A 15,434-nucleotide genomic window follows, 5' to 3' on the forward strand; every position below is an offset into this window, starting at 1 on the left:
TATTGATTCAGTTCACTCGACATTGCCTTAAGCACTATGAGGAAGTCCTTCTAGACGACCTCGTTGAAACCTTTATACAATCTGGTGATTGTGAAAATGGTGTCTGAGCCCCGCCCTTTCAGGCACGCAGTTGGCCTATATAAGTGGGCACTCAGTCATCATTTCTTCAGAATTTTGTTCCTTCAAGACTGCGAACTTCGTCTTCAAACCCTTTCTGATTCGCCTTCGATATACACTTACACGTCCCTCTGTTGGAGTGCACGGCCTAATTACATTTGGCGGCTCTGACGATGGGAATGATGCTGTGTCACTCGCAGCTTTGGACGAGTGGTTCACGGAGAATGTTGCCGCCTCTTCCCCCAGCAAGGGTGAAGCACATGCACACACTAAATATGGGCCTGAATGTCAACTGGTCGAAAAGCATACTTTTCCCCAGCCAGCAAATCTCATTTAAGGAGTCTGTCTCACCTCACGAACGAGCGTGTATAGACCATGACATCTGGACAGGTGCAAAATGGGTGTGGCACATCAACCTCCTGGAGCTTCTTGCTGTTTTTCTAGCTTTCCATTCCGACTTTGTGAATCACCACATTCTGATTTGTTTCATGCTACACGACAGTAGTAGCAAACATAAATCGCCAGGGCAGACTCCGATCGCCAAAATGAATGAGCATGACACAATGCCTCCTCCATTGCAGCGGGTGTCATCTCCTCTCGTTGCGTGCGACACATGTCCTGGGCCGTCTGAATTTCAGAGCGGATCTGTTGTCAAGCTAGGGAGCATTACCAGGGGAATGGAGACTTCATCCTCAGACAGTGATGAGGATTTGGGAAATATTCAGCAACGCTTAAGTCGACCTATTCACCTCCGCAGAGAACGCCCACTGTCCCCTTTGGTACTCTATGTTCCAAGCCTGATGGCCCACAAATGGCCGGCAAAATGCAAGTATGCATTTCCCCCGGTGTGTCTCATTCATTCTGTTATTAGCAAAGTCAGAATGGACATGGAAACAGTTCTGTTAATTGCACCGAAATGGCCCAATCAGCCCTGGTTTCTGGAGATGATAGAAATACTGGACGGCCCTCCATGGGAAATACCGCTGAGGAGAAACCTTCTCTCTCAAGCACAAGGCACGATTTGGCATCCCCAGCCAGAGCTGTGGTGTTTTCACGTGTAGCCTCTGAACGGAGCACAGCGGATGAGCCAGAATTGGCTCAGTTGGTGATGAACACCATTTTACAGGTTAGAGCACCTTCCACGAGACGCCTCTATGGCGCATGTTTGCAAATTGGTGCTCTTCATGTGGTAAAGACCTGGTGAATTGCCCCATAGCTGAGATTTTGACAGTCCTTCAAGAGCGGCTGGACTCTGGTCTTACCCCGTCAATGCTCAAGGTTTATATTGTGACTATCTCAGCATACCAAGCCCTGGAGGCTGGCTTGTCGACAGGCAAACATAATCTAGTCATAAAGTTACTTAGGAGAGCGAGGCATTTGACCCCCCCCCCACAAACTCCCCGTTCAAACCAGCGATCAACCTCGCTTATGAATCACAGGGCGCAAATTGTCCTATTGGTGTCAAACTGCATTCAACCAGAGGCATGGCTCTTCATGGGCATGGACAAACGGTATGTCCATATATGACATATGATTGGCAGCAGGATGGTCCTCACAAAACACATTTGTGAGATTTTATAACCTGGACGTAACGTACATCTCCTCACATGTCCTCTATGTATAGAGTGCTTCTTACATTCAAGCGGGTGAGCCCAATCCTTTATTACGGGTAGGCTACCGACTATAATCAATACAGCCTCCTAATTATATTCTGTTGATCTGCCCCTTTAAAAGTCTTAATTAATCCCATAAGAAATAAAACCATCTTTTCAAACCATTTTGTGAGAGGGTTATTAAACCATAAAGTGTATGGTTCATATAGATTACATTAATTTCCATCTGGCATCTGCCATGTGGTGGGATTATTCACATACACTTTAATATGACTTAGAAGTCATTGTCCTGTGGCCTGTGACTCATTATGAATATCTTTGTGAGTGTAATGTCACGTAGTGCGGAGGGATGGGATACCATTCCCCATAGTGCTTACGGCAATGTCATAATACGTCAATGACATAATATCTCCTTATTACGAGAAAAGTGTTGTTTTTCTGACATAACTGAGTGAAAAAAATGTATGTGGCAGCATTGAGCCACCATACAAAATCACTCAATTTTATGTATTGTCTTTGACTGTTTTAGTTGATGTGTTGTCATTCATATCACCAGAATGTCTTTCAGGTCAGGGAGGTTGAATAATTTTGATTGCAACTGTATGTAAACTAAGGGTCCTCGTGCGTCCCCACCTTACTATTCTAAGGGGCAGATAACTTATCATCCAGCCTAGAGTACTACACCGGATCTATGAACTAATCTAATCCAAAAGTAAGCGCCAAAACTTCGGCTTTATATATTCAGGAGACGTCTACGTCAAATACGTCAGTCTAATGCAAATTCGAACTGTGACACAATAATATGGTAAAAAGCAAGTGCATGGATCAGAAAGCAGGACAAAAATAGCGTAAATCCTTTAAGGGCAGCAACGAGGCACAACAGTTCCGATCTACTCTTTTAAATAAATGAATCCGAATCCTAACACAATAAGATACCTTGAAATATAAAAACTCTTGATTTGCAATTTTGTAATTGAACCTGTAGATTTATTGGGGCCAGGCATGAACCCATTTAACACACAAACCAACTAAAACAAAATAAGCCTCATGCCCGATGCCCTATTAGGAGTTCATAAAAAGACGCAAGAAGGTTAAAGGGTGAAAATATTATTTTATTATTCTAGTTATTAAGCGGCTAAATAACCAAATTATCATATCTGCAAAGATTTGCTTGTTAAATGGTATGTGTATATAATTCAAAATGTAGTATATAGTTACTTTTTATATATTTTTAGGTGTTGTGTTTGTAATTATATTATATTATATTAGGCTACATTATGTAGGCTTTTGCTGGTTTTCACTGTTGTTTTAACTTCTATTCCCTTTTGCACATAGCTCTGTCCTATTTTATGTTTAATTTGATTTATTTTGTTGCACTATATAAACATTTACACATTATGATTGTAGTTATATGGGTAGTTTTTAAGCAGCAGATTCAAATACAGAATGACTTGCTGTACTTCCTTTAAAACTATTTTAGTTTCAATATGTTTGTTATAATTGTTATTCTTGCAGATTCCATTACCTAATTAACACGAACACTGTTTTTATTATTATTAATATTTAAATTTGAATAATTTACTTGTCATGTCTCAAGACTATTTAGGTAAACTGGGTTTATTTTGCAATAATTATTGGCTCACTGCATATTATTATTTACAATATTATTTGCTACGGACTTCTTTGAATGGTGAATACATGAAAGAGTAAACCTGTCATAGTCTTTGCTGGCAGGGGGAAGAGTCAGGGGTCAGATATTGATGGATGTGGTCAGCTGTAACACTTATCATTGCACACCACTAGACTGAATGGCGAAAAAAAAAACACAGGATGTGCACTATCCAACTGTAAATGCTCTCAACTGTTTCTCATGTTACACAAACCCACCTTTATAGGAAAGGGATAAATTAGTGAAAATCCATTGTAAAGTCAAATAGATTAAAATCCTTCAAAAGTTGCTACCACAATGCTAAAGTGTTGTGGGTTGGTTTCTATGTTGTTGTTATGCAATTGCTAGGGTGTTGTGAGTGGTTGCTTGGTCATTGTGCTTTCTGGAGTGCTCTGGGTGGCTGCTTTGTGGCCCAAGTCAATAATGCCAACCCCCAAGTCTTTATTATATTCTGGTCCCTAGATACATTATGGCTCGGGTCCCTCATTATAAATCAATGGGATTTTGTTTGTTTGTTTTTTGCTGATTTTATTATCTGGCAGGCCAAAAAGTCTGAATCGCTTAGAAAACTGATAGCACACCTCTCTTCAATAAATCAAAGATTTGAGGTGTCAATGTCATACTCATATGTCATCTCAGTAGCACATGCGGTGCGGGACAATATACGGACCAAAGTTTAATTATTAGTGGTTAGGGGTTTGTTCAAATAATTCTAAATATTAGCAATAGTAATAGTGATGCTTACCATAGCAAGCACCACTAATTACATTAATACATTGTAAAAATCAATGGCAGTAAAAATCAGAACTATCTAGAATTTTTGGAATTGCATGAGAGTTTTATAACCATATGTGACAGATCTATAGTTCTCTCTGAAGGAGGAAGCGGGAGCCAGATAAACAATCCTTTATTTTTACACTTTTCAGCATCACCCAACAATTAGCTTTTCAGCGCAACATAAATGAATGAACACACAGAACACTATGCTGCATGTCTCTCTCTCTCTCTCTCTCTCTCTCTCTCTCTCTCTCTCTCTCTCTCTCTCTCTCTCTCTCCTCCAACAGCATGGATTGACCCTTTTATCCCTCTCCAGCCCTCCCTGCAACACAAAACAGTAGTTAGAGATAATTTTCCACAGGTGTCAATCCTTACTGTTCTTCCTCTCCTGGCCTCACTCTCTAGAGACGTCGCTCAGCCATGCCCCCATCTCCAAACCATACTTATGAGGAAAGATTCTGACTCAGGAGTAATCTATGTACGTTAAAACACCATCCTGTTGACTGGTCTTTATAGAGCAGGGTTGGCTATTAAACAGAAAAGAAGATAGTCAGTGTGAGAAGCCGCTGTGTAGCTTTAAGGGCTCCGCTAAAATAAATGCTTACAAAGGGATTCACATGGATAAAAGTCAAACAAGTGCAGCAAATTCTTTGTAATTCTCTCACAGACTTTGTCATATTTTCCTTCTCCCCCACCCCTTCCCTTTTCCACTGAGGGAAACAAAACATCCAGCTACTGCTGTTTATGTATCTTGCTTATGAATCCACTCTGAAGTGAGCATTAAAGTATTTGATTTGCTTAATGCAAAGAGAGTGTGTAGAAACCAGTGAAGGGGATGTGAGATCCAGGAGGAAGTATGGGGGTGTCCATGTGATGATTAGTTGAGACTGATCTAGAATCAGATTTATGGAAGGCAGCTTTTGAGGGTTTGACAGACAGGCTGGTCAGAAGACTCCAGCTGCTGTGGAACAGAAGCGGATTTGAGCCACTGCTGCCTGTGGAGGAGCGTAGAGGAGTGCGTCCGATAACACTTAAACAGAAAGGGTAAGTCTCTTTGAATTTCTCTCCTATTGTTGTACTATGAACTTTATAGGGCTGTCAAGCTGGTTAGTTTGACTCTTTTTGATTGTTAAAATATTAATTTGTCTCTCACTACTACTATTTGTATGATCAGAAAATGTGGTATTTATTTGAAATATAAGAGAATGAAAGGCAACCCTACAAAAAAAAAAAAAAAAAGGTGGTCTTAGCTGGTTAATGCTAGTCTCCTAGCATGGCCAAGTTGGTGCTAATCTGGTTTAGCAGGAAGTCTGGGTGGTCTCTCAGCCTTACCATCTGAAAAATGCCCCAAACCCTTCCAAACAGGCATAACCTGGTTGGGAGACCAGCTAAGACCAGCTTTTTTGTTTTCAACAGGGAATGAAATGTGCTGACCTCTTGTATGCTGAAAAATACCCAAGACTCTTCTTAAGCCAGCCTGAATAGGCCGAGAGACCAGCTAAAATCAGCCAACCATCTCTATTGGTTTATCTTTTTTGTCAGCAGGGAAATAAAAGGCATTGACCTCTTAAAGGCTGAAAAATGCTTAAAAAGACATTTAAAACCATCCTGACTAGGCTGAGAGACCAGCCAACCATCTTAGATTAGTTTAAGCTTTTTTCAACAGGGAAATTATTGACTTTTCACAGGGTGGAATATCCAGTTTTATGTTGTCAAATAATAATATCAGCAGAAACCTTGTGTCATACATTCACCAAAACACTAATTATTATTCTATCAGCACTTTTAATTTTTTCAAACACTTTTGCTGTGTTTCCCCTTTAAATTACGGCTTAACAGGCTTTTGTGGAGTCAAGATGTTTGACTTTCATTATAGAACTTTAATGATCCTCTTTAGTCATTGATATGATATAATTGTTGCGATACTAGCTGGTAATTATGCTTGTAAAAGAGATGAAAAAGGAATTGGAATTGGGTCCTAAAGTCCAAACCCAAGAAATGTTTGTATGACACTTGCAGGCTGTATTTCAGTTTTTCTTTCAACTAACAATGATCTGTCCACATAGTATTTTAGTCAAAATCAATAGTTAAAAAAACCCCACAAGATTATCTAACAATTTACTATATTTTTATATTTAATGAAAAAAATGCAAGAATGCCATCACAATGCTAGGATGTTGTCAGTTGTAGCTGGTTTGTTGGCAAGCGGTTACTAAGATGTTTTGAGTGATTTATAGAACATAGATATGTGGTTGCTAGGGTGCTCTGAGTGGTTGCTAGGTCTGTTGCTTTCTGGCCCATAGATATGACTTGGGTCACTTAATGTAAGTAATATCTCATCCTGAGGTATGCTGAACACATGAGATAAAATTGTGTTTAGGGGTTTATTAATCAAAAAAATCAACTGCCGGTGTTCTAAAAAAGAAATATCGATTCACTGTTACAAAGTTGCTGATTAAGATTCCAAATATGGAAATGGATTTGTGTAATCATTTCCCCAAAATATCTAGTCTTTTGCAAACAAGCCAACACAAATCTCTGTGTGTGTATATACAAAAGAATTGCTGCAAAATTCCCTTACATTGCAGTTTTGCACTTCCATTAAGGACAACAAAGTCAAAGTATTGGCATGGCCATCCCAAAGCCCTGACCTCAATCCGATAGAAAATGTGTGGGCAAAACTGAAAAAGCTTGTGCGAGTTAGGAGGCCTGCAAACCTGACACAGTTACACCAGTTCTGTCCAGAGGAATGGGCCAAAATTCCAGCAACTTATTGTGAGAAGCTTGTAGAGCTACCCAAAACATTTGACTCATGTTAAACAATTTAAAAGCAATGATACCAAATACTAACAAAGTTTATGTAAACTTCTTACCCACTGGGTATGTATGTGTGTGTGTATAATATTTATATATATATATATAACTTACCTTATTTTGAAGCCAAGATTTTCAGTGTAGTCTCTGACTTTTAGACCCCACTACATTTGATTAATTTTAAAAGAAATATCCATATTTAAATGCTGGTCTAGGATTTTTTTTGGGGGGCTCTGCATGCTGAGGAAGCTCTATGTGCTATTGGTTGTTGCAGGATGACATGGGATACCTGCAGATCAATGCAGATGGTCTGAGACTGGAGGGAGACTTCCTCGTCCCTCTTTATGCCCAGGAAATTGACTCCAGAAAGGTAGGGGTAAATACAAACTAATTCACAAAACTGTCAGATGTCTGTGAGATTCATGTCATGTCAGATACATTTTCAATTGTATCAGTATGTGATGAATAGTACTTTTAGTACATAAGATGAAGTCTCCAGTCGTGTCAGAAATATCAGTATGATAGCAAAGACTACTGGATGTGAAGGATCCTGATCCTAATGTTGCTGTAAACTGTGGTCTTTGTAGTGCTGGAGATGGAAAACCTCCTGATCTCTCCACTCTTAACCTTTTTGTTACTCCTCTCCAACCTGGCTGGATGGATGGATAGATAGTCAATCCCCACTGTACACAGAAACGTAAAGGATTTTGACACTTTACACCTCACATGAGGGCAGTAGAAAGATATGGTACAGTTTGTGACTGCTAACCCACTTGAAATAAGAGGTCTCCGAATGGATGACCTTTGATAAAAACACATTTAGCAATGTGCTGTCAGTTCATTACGTTTGCCCTCTTACTGTTGTGGAAAAAAGCTTATTCTCTCCATTTCTTCACACTTAATTTAACGGAGGAGTTAAATTAGTGACTTTCCTCTTTATGTTCACAAACAATTGCCTGACTTTAAATGATGATTTGTTTACATTTCCTTCTTTTTTGCAATGCTTTATGTCACATTCATTTTATGTGTACCATACTACATACATCACTGTTAATGTCATTTGTATAAAATGTGACTCGGTGCTCTCTTTATAACAGGATTCAGCTCTTCTAGTGCACTCCTCTGAAAATGTCACTCTCAATGCTCACAATACCAATGGTGATGCCACAGGGAGTGTCTCTGTAGGTATGAGACATACAACACATTTATTGGCTGATTTCTGGACTTTATAACTCTCTTCACTATTGTCCATTAGCCCGTGTGGCCTAGATGACATCATTGAAAAAGAAAAGTTATTTCAGAGGCGGAGCAACAAGCAAGTTTAACAAAATTATGGGGACACATTCTTTTCTTTGGAATAATGTGCACTGGTTAATTGTGCACATTGAGACCAGGAACATGCATTTAGAAAGTAAACAAGGTCAATCCTTAAGCATAGAACTAAGTGTCTGAATCAAGAGCTATGAAAGTGTGTCACAAGACAATGCATCCAATAATACATGCATCCCATCAGCCAGATTGCGTTTGCAGAATTGCTTACATCTTAATACTAACATTCTGTAAATAATGTTTAGTTTTAAAATTACAATTCATATTCAGTCATATTCAGTTTTGATTTATGTATGTTTAAATTACTTGTATTCTCAGATCCAGGCCAGGAGTTCAAACCATGATGAATATATTTTATGTAAATGGAAATGGAGCTGTTGTGGGAAAAGGAAAGCTCTGTGTAACAGGTGAGCCTGAAATGGAAGAAACAGATGATTTTGTATAATGTGTACAAAAAAAAAGATTTGTATTGGCAATATTAACAGTTTTATTTTATTGATCGGAAATACATTTAAGATAACTTTGTAGTGTCACTGAAAACCTATAAAGAGATCTAAGATGTATGTATGAAGTGTCCATTCAGTATGTTTATATACTTAAGTTATTGTGGGCTATCCTGTAAAGGGTAAACTGGGAAAGTTAAACTAAACACACATTATATCCATATGTATACTCATTACTAAACTAATCTTTGGGAAGTAAACAGTGAACCTTTTGGGTTACTCAGTTGATGATGCTACATTGTAAGATGCTTTAGAGCTCATTTAATGACCACCTGTGAGCAATTATATGGAAAATGACAGAAATCTTAGGTAAATCTTAAGGTTATAACAAATTAAATGCTGACAATGTTTATAAATGTTACATATATTATATATACACTCACCTAAAGGATTATTAGGAACACCTGTTCAATTTCTCATTAATGCAATTATCTAATCAACCAATCACATGGCAGATGCTTCAATGCATTTAGGGGTGTGGTCCTGGTCAAGACAATCTCCTGAACTCCAAACTGAATGTCAGAATGGGAAAGAAAGGTGATTTAAGCCATTTTGAGCATGGCATGGTTGTTGGTGCAGACGGGCCGGTCTGAGTATTTCACAATCTGCTCAGTTACTGGGATTTTCACGCACAACCATTTCTAGGGTTTACAAAGAATGGTGTGAAAAGGGAAAAACATCCAGTATGCGGCAGTCCTGTGGGCTGAAAATGCCTTGTTGATGCTAGAGGTCAGAGGAGAATGGGCCGACTGATTCAAGCTGATAGAAGAGCAACTTTGCCTGAAATAACCACTCGTTACAACCGAGGTATGCAGCAAAGCATTTGTGAAGCCACAACACGCACAACCTTGAGGCGGATGGGCTACAACAGCAGAAGACCCCACCGGGTACCACTCATCTCCACTACAAATAGGAAAAAGAGGCTACAATTTGCGAGAGCTCACCAAAATTGGACAGTTGAAGACTGGAAAAATGTTGCCTGGTCTGATGAGTCCACGATTTCTGTTGAGACATTCAGATGGTAGAGTCAGAATTTGGCGTAAACAGAATGAGAACATGGATCCATCATGCCTTGTTACCACTGTGCAGGCTGGTGGTGGTGGTGTAATGGTGTGGGGGATGTTTTCTTGGCACACTTTAGGCCCCTTAGTGCCAATTGGGCATTGTTTAAATGCCACGGCCTACCTGAGCATTGTTTCTGACCATGTCCATCCCTTTATGGCCACCATGTACCCATCCTCTGATGGCTACTTCCAGCAGGATAATGCACCATGTCACAAAGCTCGAATCATTTCAAATTGGTTTCTTGAACATGACAATGAGTTCACTGTACTAAAATGGCCCCCACAGTCACCAGATCTCAACCCAATAGAGCATCTTTGGGATGTGGTGGAACGGGAGCTTCATGCCCTGGATGTGCATCCCACAAATCTCCATCAACTGCAAGATGCTATCCTATCAATATGGGCCAACATTTCTAAAGAATGCTTTCAGCACCTTGTTGAATCAATGCCACGTAGAATTAAGGCAGTTCTGAAGGCGAAAGGGGGTCAAACACAGTATTAGTATGATGTTCCTAATAATCCTTTAGGTGAGTGTATTACTATATTAGGAACACCTGTACATCTACTTATTCATGTGATTATCTAAACAGCCAATCATGTGGCAGCAGTGCAATGCATAAAATCATGCAGATATGGGTCAGGAGCTTTAGTTAATGTTCCCATCAACCATCAGAATGTGGAAAAAAATTAGATTTCGACCGTGGCATGATTGTTGGTGCCAGATGGGCTGGTTTGAGTAATACTGTAACTGCTAATCACTTGTAACTGCTCTCTGGGGTTTCTAAATCTTCAAGCTTATACACTGTTGCGAACAAAATTATAATATATTCAAATAGTGAACTCTGTTTATCTTTTCGGAAAGAAAGTTTACCTGTGTTTACAAAATGTTTTCCAATATAATTTATATATATTTATAAAATACATTACAAATGTTTAAACAATGGTTATTTGAAAGAATATGAACTACTTGAATTTGCTCATTTAAGTTGATTTAACAAGAGGATATTTTAAGCTTTATGTAAGACTATGTTGTAAACAAAATAAATACGTAAATTAAACTATATTCAAGAACAGGGACCTGTTTAGATTGTATAAGAGGTGTCCCAATTTGACAATAAATGTGTCCTACTTAACCAGTGCTATCTGAAATAATGTTTTGACTTTCTATAAAGGTACAATGTCAGGTTATTTGGATTTAGATCATAATTTAAAGTGCCAGGAAAAGTAAAATTTCCATAAGTGTCACATTTTCCCATACTCTCCCTACTGGTTTTAATAAATAATTTTAATGTTTACGGATTGGCTGTAAGTGCCTCACTAGAACCCAGATTTTTTATTTTATTTTATTTATTTTTTTTAAAGAAAAGGCCGGACGAGTCAAAATAAATTTTTGTTGTAATCAATATTATGCCACAAATGCTGTTGATTGAGCTTAACTTGTTTTGAACCCAGAATATTCCTTTAAAGCCAATCAACAGCATTTGTGGAATAATGATGGTTACTACAAAAATTAACATTGACTTGTCCATCATTATAAAAATCTGTGTTACAGTGAGGCTCTTACAATGGAAGTGAATGGGGCAATCCATAAATGTTAAAATACTAAAAAATATAGCCACAAGACATAAACAACATGCATGATAACATGATTTTAGTATGATAAAATCAGTTACTAACATTTTCTGTGTAAAGTTATGTCCAATTTTACAACTTCGTCACCATGACGACGTAACACTATAAACCCTAAAACAATCATAAAAACAACAATTTATACAAATTTATAGCTCCAATAAACTGCCTGGCCAAAAGAAAAAAAGTTGCATACTCTTACATTTCGTTGGACCACCTTTAGCTTTGATTACGGTGTGCATTTGTCATGGAATTGTTTTTCGACAAACATATGCAATATCACACCATTTATTTCCGTCCAGAGTTGCATACATTTTTGGCCGAGATCTTGTATTGATGACTGGAGAGTCGAATCACTCTGTAAAGTCTTCTCCAGCACATCCCAAAGACTTTCATGGGGGTTAAGGTCAGGACTCTGCGGTGACCGTCTCATGTGTGAAAATGATTCCTCATGCTCCCTGAACCACTCTTTCACAATTTGAGCCTAATGAATCTGGGTATATTTGTCCTGGAATATACCCATGCTGCCAGGGAAGAAAAAATCCATTGATGGTAACCTGGTTACCTTTTGGCCAGGCAGTGTAATACACAACTTATAAAGGAAAAGTTCACCCAAAAATTACAATTCTGTCATGATTGGCTCACCTTTAAGCCATCCCAGATGTGTATGTCTTTCCTTCTTCAGCAGAACTGAAATGAAAATTCTTATAAGCACATTTCAGCTCTGTATGTCATTACAATGCAAGTAAATGGGTGCCATCAGGCTGCTTGCTGTTTGATGGTCCAAAAGGCACATTTAGGCAGCATAAAATGAATCCACAAGTCTCCAGTCGATCAATGAATGTCTTTTAATCACAGAGCTGTCGCTTGACGTAAGCATGATAGTACGTTCAAGTGAGAAGTCGGAAGCGCGCGCTTTGTTTACAACAATGTAAATGTACAGTGTACAGGAATGAACGTCACGCGAGAGTTAGGTCATTTCAAACAGCATCACAGTGCTGGTCGAAAGTAATGATATAAAGTTAAAAACTTTCATTATCGATTTGTTTCTTACTAGGGCTGTCGATTTAATGCGTTAATTCAGTGCGATTAATTTTACCAAAAATAAGGCGTTAAAAAAATTAACGCAATTAATCGCATGCCCCCGGACCATAATAAGGAAAATTCCTGAGAAATGCAAGCTTGTAGTACCACCTGTTTACTCCAGAGGGCAGTAAGTGAAATTTCAGTTTATTCAGTGAAGAAAACACTACAATAGACAAAACAACACAAACATACGTTACGTTCTTGCGTTCAAAACACTCGAAAGAGCTCAAATCCGAACTAAAGGATCTCAAGATGTGTTTAAAGATTGAGTATTAAACTATATTTAAGTTGACACAGAGACCTAAACATTTATGTTTATGATGCAACGCACCCGAGACGCTACACAAGCATGTCTGATGCAGGTGTACATTGACGGGTTCTTAAACAAGCCCTCATAATAAATCTCCAACTGATTGATAAATTCACTTGTTTAATGGATTGCTGTGAACTGTATGCCAATGATTGACTTATGATCAATAATATGGTAGTAAACAATACATTGTATTCTAAAGCCACTTTTTGTATTGTCTTATCAATGATTAACTCTTCTGCCACAAGGAATGTAATGCATTTTAATTATCTGAATATTTTTTATTTTAGATATTTTATATATATATATAATTTTTTAATATTTAAAGATAACGAAGTAGAATTATATATTGATATAAATGTGTATAATCATTACATATATTGAATTATTGTTATAAGATGGGCTTTCTCGTATTTGTATATGAGATTAATCACGATTAATTAATCGGGACACCATGTAATTAATTTGATTAAAATTTTTAAACAGCCGTAATAATATTACAATCTTAACACCTCCCTTTTTACAGTTTTAGCAATTGAACTAATTCACATTTCTAGTTTTGTCATGTTACTCAACTTGCGGCCAAAAATTATAATTATTATTATTTTCATTTTTTTTGTCTCTGCTTGCAGTTGTGTGTTTGGGGTTTCAATCTCTAAAACACTCTATAAAGTAATTTTTATTAAGTTGATTTTAGCCTTCCCAGCTCATTAAAAGTAATAGATGTACTGAGTATATTCCCTAAAACAACTTTTATAGGATTTTTCCACAGACCATTAGCCCGCTGTGGGAATGGTCTGTGATGACTGAGGCCTGAGTGACCTAAGCATCTGGTCACCAATAAAAGCTAATTAAGTTATTTAAAAAAAAAAAAATTACTTTCTTCAAGAAATGTCATGCCCACTATAACCTTCCAATATCAATGTACAGTATAACTCAAACAGCATATTGTCGACAGTTGAGTTTCAAATTATTTAGTTTTTCATTGCCATCTTGTGTCCAGGATATGTATTAAAAGGTAAAAAAAGTGCCATCTGCTGTCATCTTGTGCCCTAAAAATGTATTGCAATATACAGTAACTGCATTACAATCATTTTAAGACTGGATTCTCTAACATGCTCTCTCTGCATGGATGCCTTAAAAGGTGTTCATGCCAAAGCCTTGGCTGGGAATGTTGATGTAACAGGAAAAATTGATATTCTGCTACTTTCAACCACAGGACTTGTAAGCAAAAAGTCGATCTTTAAATAGTTTGGCTGTAAAAGGCTCTTTGAAATAGTTGCTTAATTAAATGTCTGAACCAATGTGGACACCCAAACACAAGAACCATACAAGTATAGGAATGGGCATTTATAAACTATCCAATGAAAGTAGAGAATCTCAATGTAATCAGTGGGCGTTTCCAAACCAGGATGGACACTTCTAAACTATCCAATGAAACGATCTCAATGGTTGGAAAATGCCCAATTACTTAAAGACAATTTTTGTTCTGCAGAAACATACATACTGTAAGTCTCCAGCAATATGGTGCAGTGGTCCAGGGTTGCACAACACAGCCAAATTAGCAAAGCAAACAATATAAAGTATATAATCATGTAAAATGTTACCAATTCTTTCATTAAAATGTACTTCATTCTTGTTGGGTCTGTGGTATATTTCAGTTATTTCTAGATGCTGAATCTGTCCATCTGCCCATGTTACCGGTGGGTAAAGCCAGAACTTCAAGTGACTCTCAGGGAATGTATATGTTTGAGGTATGTGTTTGCCCCAGCGGTAAGCTCTTCCTCTCCAGGGCTGGTGTCTCCTCTACATGTAATGAGCAACAAGACTGCTGAATATGTTTCTCTACATAACACCTACATTATACGTGAACCAAATCTGCCATAGCAACAAGGGCTTCTGTCCGATATCTCTTTTGATACAGGATATCTAGGTAAGGTAAAAAAAAACACACCAAAGTAACTCAATAACAGATTACTTGTTAAAATGACTGAGTTTTTTTTTTTTTTGGAAGTAAATAATTTTCAAAATGAGGCTGGGCAATAAAGGGGCTGGTAAACAGCTTACATCCTATGCAATATAATTTTGAGGTGCAATAACCAAATTTTGTGTATTGAATATGGGCTAGTTTTTGAAACACAGAGCATTACATCTACAGTATTTATTTTTTTTAAATGTCAAATCAAACAGCATTTGCAAGAACTGCTAGTGTATTGTGACGTATTTCTGTTCTGTATGTAAAAGTCAGAATACTCAATGTTGCTTGGCTAAATAAACATATGTAATTACATTAATATTATTCTGTTTTGAGCTTTTTGAAGACATGAAAAGTTCTCTTGAATTTGTAATGGTTTGGGTTTAATATCACATCTGCTCCTGCATCTTTCCAATGATCAAAAATGATAAGCAATTTCTATGGCAGCTTCAAACAGGGTTTTGAGTTCCTTTGTTTAGAGTGATTGTTTGTTTATACATTGGGTTGGGTCGTTCATTTTATACATATGTTGTATCTTATATTTTAAT

This window comes from Xyrauchen texanus, chromosome 36 (genome assembly GCF_025860055.1).
Source record: "Xyrauchen texanus isolate HMW12.3.18 chromosome 36, RBS_HiC_50CHRs, whole genome shotgun sequence".
In the NCBI taxonomy this organism is placed as follows: Eukaryota; Metazoa; Chordata; class Actinopteri; order Cypriniformes; family Catostomidae; genus Xyrauchen; species Xyrauchen texanus.